Source organism: Zingiber officinale, chromosome 3B (genome assembly GCF_018446385.1).
Source record: "Zingiber officinale cultivar Zhangliang chromosome 3B, Zo_v1.1, whole genome shotgun sequence".
Classification (NCBI taxonomy): domain Eukaryota; kingdom Viridiplantae; phylum Streptophyta; class Magnoliopsida; order Zingiberales; family Zingiberaceae; genus Zingiber; species Zingiber officinale.
The window spans coordinates 65,321,028-65,335,423 of NC_055991.1; the positions used below are offsets into that span (position 1 = coordinate 65,321,028).

General features: G+C 35.3%; 1 long non-coding RNA gene across 1 annotated transcript; it reads left to right on the forward strand.

Annotated features, from left to right (window-relative positions):
* Window positions 1-351: 351 nt before the first annotated feature.
* Window positions 352-622, forward strand: LOC121968334. Its single transcript, XR_006108070.1, has 2 exons — window positions 352-398; window positions 489-622. It is a non-coding gene; the product is annotated as an uncharacterized LOC121968334 (long non-coding RNA).
* The last annotated feature ends 13,774 nt before the right edge of the window (window positions 623-14,396 follow it).

The window sequence follows — 14,396 nt, forward strand, 5'->3', positions numbered from 1 at the left end:
TGCTTTTGTTATTTTGTGAAGTTTCATTGTGGTTGAGCTATATTGTTGTTACTATATTCACATCCATTGGCTTGAATTGTGATCTTGTTTATATATCCACCCTGTTTGTGATTAAATTTCAAATGGCATGCATTGTCTACAGGAAGAGAATTGAACCATATTGGCAAAATGCTTTGGATTTATTTTTCTCTTTTAGCTCTTTTAGACTTGAACATCTTGATATCAGTGATATAGGATCTTATACATAAAAAAAAACTACTTCTATTTATCTGATTTAGTTTGTATTGTCAAGGTACTCTAGTATGTTTGAAAAGGAGGTAAAGATTGCTTGTCTTGTTTGTCGCAACTGTTGTGATTGCAAAGCATGTTCTAGAAGTCCAGCTAAAGATGGTTATAAGGTTTACTTACTTTTAACATGCAAAGTTTTATGAACATTATTTACTCTGAGAATGTTTTGTCATGAAAGTTTCCATTTATGTGATCTTCAGGATCTTGAAATTGTTCAGGAGCATAGGAAGACTGAGCATGCCGATAGTGATGAGATTTGTCTTATCGATGTGACAACTGTCTACCCTGTTAGTCATGGACAATTGGATTGTCCGACTTGTTCTCCTCTTGGAGCAAAAGAAGACTGGCATAAGGTTAACTTCCTAGCCAATTATTGTTAAGTTAGAGACGGTTCTGTCAACTTTCATTCTAGTTTAGAACTTTTATATGCATATGCAATTTGTATCACCTACAGGAACTGGCAAATGGTCAAAACAAGTTTAATAATAAGGAGCACACATATAGCTTGATATCTGAATTGCTTCCCTTGCTGAAACATATCTATCAGAACCAATTAAATGAGCTGGAATTAAAGCAAGGGGATCATGGTAAGCTTCAAAACAATTTCTTAGTTTCTTCCTCCAGTTAGATATCCTCTTGATCGATCTATCATCCAGAAGGTGGATTTTCTAGTGTACTTCTTCGAGTATATGAGTCTCACAATAAGCTTGTTAACTGGTATGCCTTCACATCTGTAACACCTCTGAGAATTTCGTAATTTGCTATGTTTCTGAAATCATGGACATAATAACTGAATAATGTGTCCTGCCTGTTTCTTAGATGGTCATTTGTAAACTTGTGACTCTATTTTGCTTTAGCAAGTTATAATTTTTATGTCATATTCTGTTCTTTGTTATCGTCTTATCATGTATTAAAATGTTCACTTGATTGATATTATTTTCTTTTCTTGTTTCTCCCTTGGTACCAGTAATTATTGCAGGACTTCACTAGTGGATTTTCACATAAGCTGCTCAAATTGCTCTTACAAACTTTTCTTAGATTGTTGCAGAAAGATAGTAAAGGGGACTGCTTCTCAGACACCTGCAATTGATTCCTCCAAGGCTGGTAGGAGACAGAGGGCAAAGAAGTATGTCATCAGAGAAATTGTTGGGAAAAGACGGAGACGTTCCATAGACGAGCGACCAGATAACTCATCTTTATCCACCGTTGAGTCTGATAGCAAGGCTAAGAATCATGGAAGCAACATTCCTTGCCCATCCAAGGAATCTGGAGGTTGTGGAAACGATCTTCTTAAGTTAAGTTGCAGCATACCATTTGTTTGGTCTAAAATGGACTTCTCTTCTCTCTTTCAACTATGATTTTTGGTCTTGGTTTACTAATATATTATTTATGTGTTTTACAGTTTACAAATCTCAAGTATTCCAGAGTTGAAATTGATGAAGTGCGGTTCGAGTGGGCTGAATGCATGCTAGATTACATTTGAGTAGGAAAGGTATTTGATTTTTGAAAACTTTGGATGATCCATGCATTTGCATGGAATGTAAATTGTGGATACTACCTTGATGTGTACAATATCTATTATACCTTTTGATGTTGTAAAAAGAATATTTGTGTATTTTATGGATACTGTTGAAGAAAAATATTTATGTAATTTGTGGATACGAATTTGATGTGTACAATATCTATTATCTTTTTATGTTGTAAGAATAATATTTATGTGTTGATTATATGGATATTAACTTGTTTGTATAATATCAGTTTTTCACTGTTTCAAAAATCGAATCTGTGTCGTTAAACAATACTGAAATTACATCGGCTTTCCACCGCTGCTAAAACCGGTGTCATTAACTAATATTACATCGGTTTTACACCGTTGCTGAAACAGTGTCGTTAAGTGATACTACACCGGTTTATAACCGATTCGAAAATCGATGTCGGTAAGTGATACTACACCGGTTATAAACCGATGTCTAAAATGACAGACCTTTTACATTGCCTTCATAGACATCGGTCGATTTTGTAATAGACAACGGTGGAAAACCGATGTCTATGAGGGTTTTCTTGTAGTGGCATGACCTAGTCTTGTGTAGTGATGTGGTTAGAGGCACAGTTGTGCCTCATAGCATAACCTACCCATGCTGATTTCTAAAGGATGTTGTACCATGCATTCTTTATCTATTTTACTCCATATCGCGTCCTGTCAATGAGAACATACAAGAAGCAGATCTCTGGACAAAAGAAATGGAAGTAAGACATAATAATGGAATATGGTACCATAAACATAGATTATACTCATGAAAGATAAGTAGATATGCGTCAAAAAATAAATTAAAATATATATAATCTATGCACATCAATAATCTAGTGGGCAGATTACTTTCATCGACATAATATTCTTTTACGAGGGTGTATTCAATCAAGAGATTGAATGACTTTTATTGATTTTTTTTTAATGATAGACTTTTCTGGAGTTGATAGAATTTTATTGACTTTTATAGAATCTCATATAGCTGTGAAAAGAATTCCATAGAGTTCTATAAACTTTTTTGCAAGACTTTTACAAATATTTATAAATTTCAAGAAAACTTGTGGATTTAAGGGGGTGTATTCAATCTTGTAAAAGCGTAGGCGGTCATAGTCTTGCATGATATTTATTTAAAAGAAAAACCTAAAATACCTAATTAAATTTATTTTTTTAATAAAATAATAAATAGCATACTTGTCCATATAAAAAACTATTTCAATTTTTTATACTTTTATCTTGTTTTGGCTAAAAACAAAGAAAAGATAATGTCTCACTTAAAAAAAATTAATAATATAATTTTAAATCCAACAATATTATAATAATTTTAAGTATTTTTATTTATAATTTTGATCCAAATTAACCTAAAATGTTGGTCAACCCTCTTTAATTTGGTCAAACTTTTAAAATAATGTTAAATTGATAAATTTGATTAGTAATAAAATTAATAATATTATTTTTAATTTGATTAGTAACAGTATTATTAAAATAAATCAATATAAATATATAAAATTTATTTATGAATTTTTAAAATTTAATAAATTTTTTAGAATATTTTTTAGTCGAATTTCATTTGACTTTATTAAATTATCTATTAATTATGTTGAGAATTAATTTGATTTATTAATATATATTTTATATCAAAATCTACTGTCTCAAGTTTCTCTTCCCTCTACACACAATACCACCGTCCAAATCGACTTCAACTTCGACCTGCTCGCAAGTAGTCGACGGAAGTATCACCGGCTGCCTCAAACAATTTTTTTATTTGTTTTCCTCCTTTCCGGCGCATCGCAAGCATCACCAGATGACAATCATTGTTTCCCCATCACAAGCAACTGGAGAAAAAAAATCTTCACTTGTAGCCCGCCACCATGAGTCACCACCGGAGAAAAGGCTGGAAGAGGCTACTGTTCTGTTTCAGCCGTTCCGATCCATTCTTTTTTCGTTATAACGTAAGAGAATGACATTTCAGAGAACTCTATGCTTCGCATGAAATACATGCTGAGAGGTTGATGCGGGCCGCCGAGAGGTTGAACAAGGATAGGGCCTTTAAGATCAAAGAAATAATCAAAATTGAGGAGCGGGAAGAGAAAGACTTATTTGTAAAAAATTAAAGAGATTTTAAATCTACAGAAATCTCAAGGATGAGGAGAAGAATTTTTATTTTATTTTTAAAATTGTACCAAGTATTTGGAGAGATTTTATTGGTTAAAATTTATATCTAATGATTTCTAAAAGAATCCATGAAAATCTATTGAAACTTTGGATACTAAAAGATTTTCATAGAGTTTTAAAATGTGAAGTTTGAATATCACATACTTTTAAAAACTCTAAAAAAATCTAATTTGGATACCACTAGATTTTTATAAAGATTATAAAAGTCTAGATTGAATACACCTAGACTTTTAAAATCCATAAAAGTCATTGAAAGTAATTAAATGTCCAACATTGAATACACCCCTTAGTGTTTTGTTATTGTAAAGTACAACAACTATCTATAGATTTTATCAAGTTGATACCAGATGATTTTTATCCTAGATTACCAATTTTCTCTACCATAGAGAGAATGATGTAGACATAATAACAAATGAGAAAGTAATTTTAGTCTTTTTATTATTATCGTCGAGTTTGATATTTAGGATATTTTTAGTAATTTCTATCTTTTTATTTTTATATTTAGAGTCTGTTTAGATATTTTTGAATTTGAGATTTTTTTTTTCATTTTGGTAGGATTCTTTTATTTTCTTTATAAGTTATAAATTAGGGTCTATATATTGAAATTTATTTTCTTTCTTTAATTTTATGATTTAGAGTCTATATAAAGGTATGTTTAGTTAATATTTAGAGGTCTTTGATTAATAAAAATTAAAGGGTATATTTAGTTAATGTTTAGACGTCTTTGATTAATAAAAATTAAATTCAGCCATATCGATCTTCTTTCCCAAATCTTCATTTAATTTTTGGCTACCTATTTCCTAATATTTGTGCTTAAATCAACATGTTTAAAATATCATTTTTGGTATTCCTGTATGAATTAATTGATTAGATATTTATCCGGATGTAGATGGAATAGCAAATTGAGAAAGTAATTTTAATCTTTTTATTATTATTGCCGAATTTGGTATTTAAAATATTTTTTTGGTAATTTCTATATTTTATTTTATTTTATTTTTATATTTGGAGTCTATTTAGATATTCTTGAATTGTGAGCCTTTTTCTTTTTGATAGGATTTCTTTATTTTCTTTACAAGTTAGAAATTGGAGTCTATATATTGAAATTTATTTCTTTTCTTTGGTCTTAAGGTTTAAGTCTATATAAGGATCCATTTAGTTAATGTTTGCGGGGTCTTTGATTAATAAAATTTTGGTCATGTCATTTTTCTTTTCCTAAAATTTTGTTTAGTTTTTGGATACTTATTTTCTAATATTCATACGTGAATCAATAGATTTAGAAGATCAATTCTGATATTCATGCTTGAATCAATAAATTCGATAGTCACTTTTGATATTCGTACACGAATTAATTGATTCGATATTTATCTGTTGCATCATAAGGTATTATTTAATTTCAAGTATTGTATTTTAAAAATTATTTACTTTAAAATCTTTGACATTTAAAATTATACAAATAAAAGTACTTGATTTGGATATTCATGAATATATTCTAACAAGTAAATCTCACAGAATTTGAACCACATATTTAAAACTACTTGTGACATTGTCCAATGTTCAGACTATTAAATATAATTAGTCATCATGATGTTATATAATATGTATGTCTCCTTCCTCGGGCAATCGAAATGTTACCCTCCTCTTGACTTGTCCACTGCTGAAAGAATCTAACCCTTTGCCATGGTCATGCTTGCCTTCCTCATCCATCGCGAAACTATCTCTTGGCGTTGAGTCAAGTTGTTCATAGACAAAAAAGGAAGCCAATGAATGAATCTTTGGAATTTGCTTGCATGGTTGTGGGTCAAGACTAGGCGAAAAGAGAAGCCACTCCTCCAAGGTTGGTTTTGCCTTTTCCATTTCTTCGTTGTCATCTTCGTTTTTATTCCTACGCGTCTTTAGACACCCAGGAAAAAATTGTTGCAGAATCCATGATGGTCGAACCCTCGGTGTAGCTTCTTCTTCTTCCTTACATCTACCGTCACGATTTGGAGGCAACAAGGAACTTGTGGAATGCCGTAGAATACTACAACTTGAACCCATCAAACTAAGATTCTAATTCCATGAATTAATAGAAGATACACCACCCAGTGGAATGGCCAATAAATACAAAGAGAGATAGCCATAGTGGTGTATTTAAAACCTGAGAATCCAAGAAGTGATGTGTCAGCAAGCTATACTAACATTGTTATCATCCAACTTCACAAAGTTGGATGAGATTTTTTAAGTACGACAAATGAATCTTGTGTAGGCCAATGCAGCAAGGACTTTGAAATATAAGTCTTTTTGACACAGATCAATTTTGGTTGTCAGCTGACAAAAATTAAACAGGTTGACAGATCTGCAAATAAAAAAGACATTGAACGTACGCAAATGGTTAGAATAAAAGGAATATATATCCTATAATAATATAATGAGTATGTCTAATCTTTTATAATTTTATTTATAGACTTTACTTAAAAGGCCTTATATTTATTAATTAAGTCTTTTTAATCTAATTGTAATTAGGACTTCTTTATTTTATGTCTGGATCATCTTTATCAGACATGAGAATTTTCATTTATTTTGTTAGAGGTCAATGTTCTATCCACATAGCTCAATTAAATTATGATTTAATGCACAGTCGATATTTAGTCTTCTGTTAGTTCGAATTTTGATATAAATTATTAGGACTAAAAGGAATTCATAGATCTTTATAATAATATGATATTATCTATTTTAAATTTAAATTTTCATAATTTTATTTTTAACAATATTTAAAAAAAAATTATACCAAAAAAGATATTTTTTCTTCATAAATTTATGATTCTTCCTATATTTTTAATGTGAAATTTTAGGAGAATAATAATAAAAAAATAAAGATTCGAATCTTTAGATGACGGAGAGGGCAAAAGCCACGTGGCCAATTCACGACTGGGTCAACAATAAGTCAACGTAAGTTCTCATGCTGAGGTCAATCAAACTCGGTCAAGTCAAACAATTCCAATCCTCTTCAAGTTGAGTCAGTTTGAATCATTAAGTTCAAGTTGCTCCTGAACTCGGAATCGGATGCGACACAATTAATAGCGATTACAAAAGCACCAGCTGCTCCTGAACTCGAATGCGACTTAACAGTTAATAGCAGTTACAAAAGCACCCATTTTAGAGAGGTCGTGCATCGTGCCCTTTGGTGAAATGGAAAGAGGTACTCCTTTAAAAATCTATTCTCTATATAAAGATAATGGTGAACGAAGTACAAGCTAAGATATTATTATTTTCACTCGTCTTATTTCTTACTTCAACTTTTCTACTAGATCTAACTTGAACGTCAGAGGGATTTCATGAAAAAATTCATCTTGACCTCTCTTCTAATCATTTTTCCTGTCTTTCCGATAGCTCTCGTCGGAAGAGTCTTTGCATTCCTCAGCAAAGCAACAATTGACTCAACAAAAACTGATCCAAGAGACGTCAACCCCGACGTCAGAGCTCAATCCATTCATCTTGGCCTCCCTTCTAATCCTTTTTCCTATCTTTCTAGTCGCTGTGGCCAGTAGAGTCCTTACATTGCTCAGCACAGTAACAATCTGTTGGTCCCTTGGTGGCTGACAAGAGAAGAGGGGAGAATTATCCTACAAAAATAAATCAACCCTTTCTCGACTTATACTTTGAATAAGAATATTTGTAATTAAAAATAAAGAGACTAATTAAAAGAAATAGACACAAGAGAAATGACTTGGTTTATAATTAGAAGATTGCTAATCCAAGAAAAATGAAACGTACATTTCTGAAGATATCATTTGGACGGAGTAGCTTCTTACAACGTTAACAACTCACAAACAAAAGTAGAACAGAAAAATGTAATTACAAGCTATTGTTCTAACTGTTGAAATCAACGTTGTATTTATACCACTGTTCCGGGTGCTAGGAAGGGTTCCGGGTACCTGGAAGGGTTCCGGGCGCCTGGAGTGGGATAAAATTCTATCCCCGACGCGTTGGTCAACGCCCACGTCACTTGTGATAAACTTTGGGTTCCGGCGCCTGGACTCTATAGGCTCCGGGCACCCGGACCACAAAAGTCAACAAGGTTGACTTTTTACGGTCCGGTTCCTCTGCTCGAGTTCTGCTTGTTTCGGTCTAGGTCTTCCGCTTCGGCTCCGCTAGCTTGGGTGATCTTGGCCATCCGGAATAGGGCTCACCCAAACCCAACTTCCGGTCTTCTCCTCGAGCAGCCTTCCTCCCCGATTTCTCGTCCCTCGAATGTCGCGTACATTTTTCTCGTCCACCGGTGTACTCTTCTCCGGTACCTCGTCCCTCGAAAGTACCGAGCCTGTCGGCTCTCTCCCGTGTCGTCCTTCTTGCTAGCCGCGTCTTCCGCTCGACTTCCTGTGCTCCTAAGCTCCTGCACACTTAGACACAAGTGTTATACCAAACATGACCTAACTTGTTTGATCACATCAAAACAACCTTGGGGTTCCAACAATCTCCCCCTTTTTGATGTGAGCAACCCAAGTTAAGTTAGGGTAAACAAATATAATGTAAAAATAAATAATTTTGCAAATAAGTGCAAAAAGATTTTTCAATTAAAACATTTAGATTATACCTCCCCCTAAACATAACATTCTTCTCTCCCTTGATCACATAAAAAAATGGGGGTCTTAAAAGTCTAAGGTTAATTTTATTTTTTTTTTAAAAAATTACAATAAATTAGAAAGTTTTAAGTGTTGTAAAAAAAATTTTTAAGTAAGAAAATTTTAAGCAGAAATTTTTTTTCTAAGTTAATGATAAAATTTTTAAGTGAAGTTTGCAAAAAAAATTTAATAGAAAATTTGAAGTAGAAAAAAAAAATTCTAAGTTTAAAGATAAAATTTTTAAGTGAAGTTTGCAAAAAAAAATTAACAGATGTTAAATCATTGACAATTATTGAAAGCAAATTATTTCATGCTTATCGATTTGTCAATTAAATATTTCATCCAGAAATTGACTTCCAGGCTGTGGCGAGACACTTGGTCTTCTTGGTTATTGGATCATCAACCACTTCTAGACAAAGTCTTTTAATGAATTTAAATATTTAATTTTCTACTAGAAAGCCCTAAGTCTAATTTCACTTTTAATTTAAACAAATTTTTGGAACCCAATATAGGTTCCTTCCTACAGGGTTAATCAGGTATTTTCAAGGAATATAGACTTTTGTTATTTTTTTGTCCTTTGTTAAATCTATAATACCAATTTAATCCTCTATAGTTTCTAAAAACAGAAACATTTGGATGTGCATAATTTTTTAAGTTATCTATTTCTTCCTTTAATTTAGTATTTTCAAGTTTTACTTTTTCAAAATCTTCTATCAAACATGATTTTGCTAAAAAAAAAAATTATTTTAAGTTTTCATTTTTTAATTTATTATTTTTACTTTTTAACTTGTACATATATTTTTCCATAGACTTAATACCAAAATAAAGTTGATCAGGAGGTAAGAGGCATACCTCACTTACCATATCAAACTTGAAGTCTGTCCCTCCCCCTGTTTCGCTGCATTCATCTGAAGTCGCTTCTCCTTCATCGATGCTGGTTTATGAGGTGCTTAGCTCTTCATAGTTTGCCATGAGTGCTAGTCTGACATATTCTCTTATTTCTGATTCTGATGATGAGCTGTTGTCCCAAGTAGCAGTTAAAGTCTTGTGTTTTTTTTGCTTGGGTATCTTGCCTTTTTCCTTTTTAAGTTTGAGGTAGTCCTCTTTTAAGTGTTCTTCCTTTTGACACTAGTAGCATCGAACCCTTCTTCTATTTCTTGGATTTTTCTTATTCTGTATTTCTTTAAATTTGTTAGATCTAAAGAATTTTATGAAATTCCTTACCATATAAGCTTCTTGATCTTCTTCTGAGTCTGACTCGGGTTCATCCTTCTTGGTTGCATTTAGTGCCATAGTTTGGCTTGAGTCTTTTGTTGTCCCTGCACATCTGGTTTCATGTAATTCTAGAGTAAAAAAGAGTTCCTCTAGGGTACTTACCTCCTGGTCCTTTGAGATGTAGTAGGCGTCAATTATTAAGGTCCATTCTAGAGTACTGGGAAAGGCATTGAGTGCGTAGCATATCGTGTCCCGGTTGGTTACCGTTTCACTGAGGTTTTCGAATCTGGTGATCAATTCTTTTACCTTCGCGTGTAGATCGGCTACCATCTCACCTCTTTCTAGATGGATATTTGTCAGTTTGTTCCGAAGTATGTCTCTTCTTGCGAGCTTGGCTTCGGATGTGTCTTCGTGGAGTTCCGGGAAATTTTCCCAGAGTTCTTTGGCCGATGAGTAGCTCTCGATGCGATTGACTTCTTGAGGCGGCAGCACACTCAGCATATGATACTCTGCTCGGTTATTTGCTACGGAATCATTTTGCCATTTCTTCATCCAAAGACTCTCTTCCTTCTCCTCTCCATTTTAATTCGTAGGAGCTACAAAATCGTACTTGATTATTAAATGAATTTCAAAGTCTATTTTTAGGAATACCTCCATCCGATGTTTCCAATGTGTGAAGTCTCCGTCGAATTTATGTGGAACGATGTTTGGTCCGGCCATTGATTTCTTTGCTGAGTGGTCCGACCATTGATTTCTTTGCTCGGTCAACGGTTAGTCCTTCTGAAGCGTCCTTGCTCTGATACCACTTGTTGGTCCCTTGGTGGCCGACAAGAGGGGACGGGTGAATTGTCTTACAAAAATAAATCAACCCTTTCTCGACTTATAGCTTCAATAAGAACACTTGTAATTAAAAATAAAAAGACTAATTAAAAAGAAATAGACACAAGAGGAATTACTTGGTTTGCAATTAGAAGATTCCTAATCCAAGGAGAATGAAGCACATTTTTCTGAAGATTTCCTTTGGGTGGAGTAGTCTCTTACAACGTTAACAACTTACAAACAAAAGTAGAATAGAAAGAATAGAATTACAAGTTGTTGTTCTAACTATTGAAATATGCGCTATATTTATAGCACTGTTCCGGGCGCCTGGAAGGGTTCCAAGCGCCTGGAGTGGGATAGAATGTAAAGCCCGAAAAATTCCCGAATTTATTTTAGAAATATCTTATGATTTCTCTAGATTTTTAGGATATTTTTACATAATTTTTGGAGTACCAGAAGTAGCAAAAACAAATAGGTCGCAAAATAGCTTAGGCGGGAATCAAACCCGAGACCTATGGTGTAAGGGATAATGCTAGTAACCAGTTGAACCCAGCAGGGCCGTGCTGAAAGAAGAGGGAATCAATTATATTTATAATTGATTTCTGATGAATTAATTAGTAAATATGAATAAGGATTTAAGTGAGAAGTTTAGATTATTTTCTCACCGTAGCTTTTCCTCACCCGAAACCTAAAACCGCCGCACCTCTCCTCTTCCCATCTTCCTCACGCACGGCACACACCAAACTAAGGGTCAGGGAACATCTTCCGGCGATGACTCCAACACGAAAAAGGTTCTTCTCCACGAGAGGAATGCGAGGACATAAGTGGTTCGTCGAACCTAGCGAAAGTAGAATCGTAAGAAAACCTTGCGATTGAGGTAAGAAACCCCTCACCTGCAGTATAATTGCTCTCGCTTGTTAGTTTTGGCGTTAGTTCAGTAATTTTACAGTTTTCAGTTTTAGGGTGTGCTTTTAGTGCACACCAAGCATTCGGTAGAATGCCCAGTTCAGAAGGATGCACTAGTAGGCGTCCTAACAGCATGTAAAATGTATTAGAAACATTTTATTCAGTTTATTATCAGTTATTACAGCTATATGGATCAGATATCCATTGGGTGGGCTCCCACAGTAGCCTCTAGGTTCAGATAACCTAGCTCTAGGTTCAGATAACCTAGAACAGCAAAGTAAAATAAAACAGTATTTTACTTTTATTCAGTTGGCACTGTATTTGGATCAGATATCCATGGGCTGGACTCCCACAGTCGTCCCTAGGTTCAGATAACCTAGTAACCTGCTGGATTCGAACTTGCAATCGCGCGCACAGTAAGTACAGTTGTCAGGGCCCAACAGCATGTTTAGTATTTTTATCTATTATATGTATAGTTTTCAAATTTGAAACTAGTGATGAGAACACTAATTTAGCTTTCAGTTCAGTTCAGGTTCAGTTTACATGATTTGAGTTCATGTACAGATTTAGATATATGTATGACTAGTTCAGTTTCATGTTCAGTTTATATGCTATGCCATATTTCAGTTCCAGTTTATGCTTTGTATGATACCATGCCATGCTTTCATATTCAGTATGTTTCAAACAGCATGATTTAAAAACATAATCGCATCGTTGCATGTTTTAGTGAGGTAGATGGTTTCTTACTAAGCTTTAAGCTTACAGATGCTACTTTTCTTATACTGCAGATACTGGTAAAAGAAAAGTGGACTAGCGGAGGCTGGAGGGCGATGCTACGATGATGTGTGTGTGCAAGGGGTTTGGAATAAAGATCCTTGGGGATCTATACGCTTCCATTTCAGTTTTGATACTTAACATGACTAGTTTTATGACTTAGCCTTGTTGCTAGGTGTTATAGCTTAGTGAACTATGTTTTGTTTAGATTATCATGTTTAGAATGTTATTATTTACGTGCTAGAGTGTTTTCATGTATCTAGAACCTATGTTTGTGAGTTGTGGTACGTTCCAGTGCCTGAAAGTTCTGAAATCAGAAACTCTGATTTTGTATCAGAGTTGGATCGGTCTGCCGACCGATCCGTTGCAGTATCAGGATCCTGGATCGGTCAGCCGACCGATCCAGAGGCATACAGTATGCTACTGTATGCTATCTGATCGGTCGTCCGACCGATCCAGCACCGAACAGAGAGCATCCAGCGTTTCCAGGTGCCTGGATCGGTCTGCAGACCGATCCAGACACACCTGGATCGGTTTGCCGACCGATCTAGCCGTCCGCAGACCGATTCAGCAGGGCACAGAATCGTAGCAAGTTTGATCGATCCGTGGATCGATCAGCAGCTAGCTGGGAAGTTAGTTCTGAGTTCCTAGCTCAGATGGGAGGTCAAGTATCCTCCTTAGCACATGTACACCAACCGAAAAGGGTCTTGAATCCTTCCTTATAACAGCATGGGTGTATCAGTTGTCAGATTAACCGAGTCAGTTAGTGAAATTTTATTTTACCCAGTTTTTCGCGCAGTATCTTCAGTAGTAAATGTAGCGATCCGGCTCACAGATTAGTACCCAGGAGTTGGGTCGTTACATAGAATTCTATCCCCGACGCGTCGGTCAACGTCCACGTCACTTGTGATAAACTTTGGGTTCCGAGCACCCAAACTCTATAGGCTCCGGGCACCCGGACCACAAAAGTCAACAAAGTTGACTTTTTATGATCCAATTTCTATGCTCCGGTTCTGCTCGTCTCAGTCTGGGTCTTCCGCTCCGGCTCCGCTAGCTTGGGTGATCTCGGCCATTCGGAATAGGGTTCACCCGAACCCAACTTCTGGCCTTCTCCTCGATCAGCCTTCCTCCTTGATTTCTCATCCCTCGATTGTTGCGTACATTCTTCTCATCCATCGGTGTACTCTTCCACGACACCTCGTCTCTCGGACGCACCGAGCCCATCGGCTCTCTCCCGTGCAGTCCTTCTCGCTAGCCGCGTCTTCCGCTTGATTTCCTGTGCTCCTAAGCTCCTGCACACTTAGACATAAAGGTTAAACCAAACATGACCTAACTTAACTTGTTTGATCACATCAAAACAACCTTAGGGTTCCAACACAATCGACCCAATAGAGACCGACCCAAGAGAAGTGAACCTTGACGTCAAAGGTCAACCCATAGAAGTCAATCTAATAACAGTGTTGATCTTGTCTGAAAACTGCAGAGATGGTGCACTAGGCTCGATGACATGGTTGTTAATTGGGAGAAGAATTTTTACTCCACGGTAAGGCTCCTTTTTGATCCTATGCACACTCAGATGAGCAAACACAACATCAGTGCCCAAAAACTAGAGGAGAGTCCTCGGCGAAGGTCCTCCAACGCTCAAGTTAATACAATTTCGGATGGGTGAATGAAGAATAGCAAAGAACGTGTACGTGGAAGTAAGATTCAAATGTTTAGAGAACATACCTTCCCAACGGAGATGACGCCCCCCCCCCCCCCCCTCCCTTCCCTCCCCCTTTATATACAATCTTTGATAACCTTTGTAATCATGAGGTGACTAGTGATGTCAAAGGTTTTTGGATAATGAAAAGTGTACAACCTAGGCAATGTGAAATAATTATCCGAGAAATATTCCATTTACTTATATGTATACCTCTTTTATCATTTATAGCTTACGTCGTTACTGGGACCATTGAAGGAATATACTTTTATAAGTGGTCAGCTGATAAGAGATACAATAATCCTTGAAGAAGGTCTAGTTGAATATTTTCTAACATGTGTTTGTTATTCTGACAGATTGTTAGGATTCTCTACTTATGTTGTTGGCTGAG